Source organism: Octopus sinensis, linkage group LG5 (assembly GCF_006345805.1).
Source record: "Octopus sinensis linkage group LG5, ASM634580v1, whole genome shotgun sequence".
Classification (NCBI taxonomy): domain Eukaryota; kingdom Metazoa; phylum Mollusca; class Cephalopoda; order Octopoda; family Octopodidae; genus Octopus; species Octopus sinensis.
In genome coordinates this window covers 112,648,224-112,653,885 of record NC_043001.1, presented here as the reverse complement: position 1 = coordinate 112,653,885, position 5,662 = coordinate 112,648,224, and positions in this window count along the sequence as shown.

The following is a 5,662-nucleotide window of genomic DNA, read 5'->3' as shown; positions in this document are numbered from 1 at the left end:
TACAAATTGCGAGGTTGAGTTTCACAGTTTACCAAGTCTCAAGTAATAGAAAAGAAATGAATCCAACGATTTTATGTTTATACTTAAACATGAAATATAAAGGTTCTTTGTGCTGGTTAACAGTAGAAGACGTTTTTTTTTTTAGAATGGAGGCTATTCAATACTCTTTTACTCTGTTACTTGTTTCAGTCATTTGACTGCGGCCATGCTGGAACACCACCTTTAGTCGAGCAAATCGACCCCGGGACTTATTCTTTGTAAGCCCAGTACTTATTCTATCGGTCTCTTTTTGCCGAACCGCTAATTGACGCGGACGTAAACACACCAGCATCGGTTGTCAAGCGATGGTGGGGGGACAAACACAGACACACAAACATATACACACACATATATATGCATATATACGACAGGCTTCTTTCAGTTTCCGTCTACCAAATCCACTCACAAGGCATTGGTCGGCCCGAGGCTATAGTAGAAGACACTTGCCCAAGATGCCACGCAGTAGGACTGAACCCGGAACCATGTGGTTGGTAAGCAAGCTACTTACCACACAGCCACTCCTGCGCCTCAATGTCTACTTCTTTAGTTGTTTTGAAATATTTCGACAAAAAATTTTGATGAGACACATTAAAAAATATAACCGTTTTGATTTGTTTAGAGTGTGCATCAATATGGTACTAGTTTATTTACTATTTAGCGGTTAGGAATTCTATATTTCAACAAACATTTATGGCGATAAAATATTAGATCTCAACGGACGTTTAAGATAAATTTCCCATGGAGTAATAATTGAATTTTCTCTGAAATACATAGATCACAGCCGTTCTTACCCTAATTATAAGGCTTGGCATGTTCCTATATACGTCCCAAATAATTTTATAATTTATGATATTGCCATTTCTTCAAGATCAAATGTATTCCGATAATCTTGTCTCAAATAATCTTGTCTCAAATAATCCGATAATCTTGTCTCAAATAATCTTTCATGATTTATAAAAGATGTTATCAGGGTCTGAATCTTCACTTAAAAGGATTTTTATCAAGACCCAGTATAATCCTTAGAAACTAAACAACTAGCTGTACGTACTTTTGAATAATAAATAACAAATTTCGAAAAGCATTATTTGATGGACAGTGACAGATCCCCAAAGTCAAAACATGTGAAGTTTCAGCTGAAAATATGTCATATTTTGTTACTTACTCTATCTCGTGTATTGAGTTCTTTTTTGTTCTGGATTGTTTTACACCTATTATTTATTTCTTTTATGCATATGTATATGTATATATGGCTGTTTACACATATATATGCACGCACACACATATATGTACATATAATATATATATATATATATATATATATATATATATATTGTGTGTGTGTATATATATATATATATATGTATATATATGTATATATATATTGTGTATATTTAAGTAAATATACATATTTGTATATATAATATAGTTTATATGATATAACACACACATGCACATAGACACACATATTCACGCGCATTCACAAAAACTCCCTGGCAGTGAAAAAATAAAAAAGGAAAACGAGACAACTCTATAACAAAAGGAAAATTAAATGAAATGTGGGGGGCCCTATAGAAATAGGGGCCAAACAGAAAAAAATGGCTGTATAGGAAGGGCTACAGGCTGTGGGCAAACAATCGTGTCAATGATAGAAATAAAAGTTATTATACAATGTTTTGTTATTAAATAGATGGGGCAGTTTTCTGCGTATATGCATGTGTGTAATGTTAATGTATATTTATGTATTATGAGGTGTATATGTGTATGTATGAGCGTTTGTGATATAGCTGGTGTGTATGTATATGCATGTATGTAGAGTGTACAAGCATTTGGCATCGCGTATGTATAGCCCTATGTATATGGGTATATGCATATGCATACCATTGAGTATATGTTAGTGGGTGTATGGGTATATAGTGGGTATATAGTGGGTATATAGTGGGTGTATGGGTATATAGTGGGTATATGGGTATATGCATATGCATACCATTGAGTATATGTTAGTGGGTGTATGGGTATATAGTGGGTATATAGTGGGTATATAGTGGGTGTATGGGTATATAGTGGGTATATAGTGGGTATATGGGTATATGCATATGCATACCATTGAGTATATGTTAGTGGGTGTTTCGACATGCAAACGTATACGGGTATCGCTGTGTATATATGCATGTGTATGTGCGTGCTTGTGCGTATGTGTGTGTGTATGTGTGTTTGTGTGTCTATGGTTGCATGTAACCAGGATGTGTGCAAGCAAGGGTGTATGTACATGTTCCAATGCACGTGGGAGTGTACATAAAGAACACATGTGCGTAAGTGCGCTCGTGAGCATGTGCGCGCACGAGTATGTAGGTCTGTGAACGAGGTTGAGTGTGTGTGTGTGTGTGTGTGTGTGTGTGTGTGTGTGTGTGTGTAAGCGTGCCTGTATGCATGTGCACTTACGTCTGCATGTACGCGTGTATATAAACGCACGTGCACACTAAACTGTCAATATTAGTAGTACACATGTATACGTAAGCAAAAATATAGACAAACACACAGGTACACACACACACACACACACACTCACACAAAGACACAGAGACTGAGAGAGAGAGAGAGTGGAGAGGGAGAGAGAGAGATGTAAATGTATGTGTAAGTGCATTTTTATACAGTTGTGTATGAATGTATTTCTGTGTTTGTATGTATGTGTGTGGGAACGTGACATCTTCCTCATTGCCAGGAAGTGTGAGACCGTATTTCTGTGTGTGTGTGTGTGTGCGCGTGCGTGATTATGTGAGTATTTGCATATGAGTACAAGTAGTAGTAGTAGCAGTAGTGGTGGTGGTGGTGGTGGTGGTAGTGGTGGTGGTAATGATGGTATTGGTCTCAATACGTGTGCTTGCTGTTTAGTAGAAAAAAGAAAAGACGCTAAAGAATGGAGACCAGCTGTGGGCACACGTAAGTTGCGTACTTCGGTGCTACAGACCCACATACATAGACACATCCACACACATCTACACACACACACACACTCACGCACGCACACACCACACACACACACTCACACACACACACACACATACACACTCACACACACACACACACACACTAACACATACACACTCACGCACGCACATACGCACACACACACACACGCACACACACACACACGCACACACACACACACACACACACCACTCACGCACGCACATGTATACACACATACACATATATACTTTCTCATACACACATATATTTATATAAATAATAGACCCTATTTCCCGCTATTGTCGTGTATTACGCTTGATTCATTCCTCAATGGTTGTTCAGCCAATATATAAACCATTTCATAAATCTTCCTTTGTTGTTGTTACTGTTGTTGTTGTTGTAGTTGTTGTTGTTGTAGTTGTTGCCATAATATACAAAACAACAATTCCATAACAATAGAGACGGTGAGAGGAGGGGGGCTTTCACCCTCACTTTTTTGTACAATTATTTCTATTTTCCATTCTAATACGTTAAATAAGCTAACAATTAAAAGTTCACCCTGCAGGACACCGAGTTTGTCACACATTTTCTTTGCGTTCCTTTTCTTCTTTTCTGTTCTATTTTTTGTTCTCTCGTTCTCTTTTCTTGCAATGTAAGAGTGAAAAAAAAGATGACTGTCTGTCTGTGTGTCAATCTAAGTGCTTGTCTATCTGCCAGTTATATATTCTGAAAGTTAGTAAGGAGGAGGATGTGTGCGCTGTATTATTGCTTTTCTCAGCCCCTCCTAAATTGGCGAGGCTTAAGTAGCTGATGCCCAGTTTGGACAACTACAGAGTCAATGTGAGATGGAAATCAGTTTCGGTTTGAATGATTTTATAAACAGACTGGGTTCTAATTAGGGTATCGAAGGACCATGTAGCAGAGGTATATCGGGTAGGGTGTTAGGTCTAGCAGCTACTGTTCACTGGGCACTCCTGCTACAACACTCTACCGAACGAGCCTGCTACATATTCTATCGGTGTCCAAGCCCGACGGATTAGCATCGATACACACCCGATATACCCCGTCACTATTCAAATCCACCCGATTTATCCGATCCCAACGATACTCATCCACTCGATCCGCTCCCTTACCCTCTAGGCCCACGTCTAGGCCATCACATCACCGTTCAGATACCCCCGATTCATACCATCACTATCTGTAGCCACCCGATACCCTGCTATCACCATCCAAATTCACTCAATCCAACCCATTACCAAACGATTCACCCGATCTACTTCATTCTGTCCGCAAATATCCGATGCACGCCATCGCTATCCATACCCATCCAATGCACCCTTTCACCATCTGTATCCACCCGATCCAATCTTTCACCATCCAGAACCATCCAGACCTACCCGATTCACATCGAAGACCACCCGATCCACCCGATATATTCCATTACCGTAAACAACTACCCGATTCACCCCATCATCATCCAGGCCAACCAGATACATTCCATTATCATACAGACCCACTCGATCTACCCCCACCAACCACCCAGAGACCCTCGGTATACTTATCTTCCCACCACATACTGTTTACACTGAATAAATCATTTAGTAAATCTCTTCTGAAACATTTCACAATTCTTCTGCCTTACATTTGTATCCCGCTGGATCCTGCTCACGTTTTCCCCAATATAAATCGACCAACAGGTCTTCAACTGCTTCAGAATGGATATAGGTATACTCTACCTCATTTTAATAACTGAAGGTGGCTTACTGGCAGAATCGTTAGCACGCCGGGGCGAAATACTTAGCAGTATTTAGTCTGTCTTTACGTTTTGAGTTCAAATTCCGCCGAGGTCGACTTTGCCTTTTATCCTTTCGGGATAGATAAATTAAGTATATTTGTGTACTGGGGTCAATCTAATCGACTGGCTCCCTCCTCAAATATTTCGGGCCTTGTGCTTAGAGTAGAAAGGAATAACTTATCAGCTGAAACAAAATCAACTGAGAGAACGCAGGTTCGTATGCTTTCGCCGGTAGTGGCTTTGAAAATGCCTCAGAGAATCATTTTGTGGGATATTTAAGAGTTAGAAATAACTGTCAAATCTACTTCAAGTCATGCTCTATCATCTTCCTAATAATGAAGACACACAGGTCAATGTAGTCGTTGTTATACAGAAAATACGAGACAACCATAGTTGTAAGACCTTTGTTCATAAATCTATTGTTTCAATCCTTAGACTGCAGCCATATTGGGGCATGACCTTGAAGAATTTTAAGTCTTGTTTATTGCACATAGATTCTAACAACAAAATCTTATATGAGACCCACTACCACCCCAAGGGTTGTATGGGCCCCGATTGAGAACCACTGTTCTCGTATGAAATTATACTAAATGTCACAAAGATATATTTTTCTATTTATGCTACCACCACGTGATCTCTCGACCTGTTAGATATTACCACTAAATATCCTCAAATCAGACGCTACTATCCCATTTTTTGTCAATGAGACGTTGGCTAATGTTGCTATTGATATACTGTCTAAAATAAAAGAGGGTCATCACTGTTCGGACATTAATAGCCATAAATTTATTTGATCTGGTGACTCTGGGTTTAAACAGTAGTATTAAGTTCGGAGTCTTAATCAGCGTTTCTCAACCATTT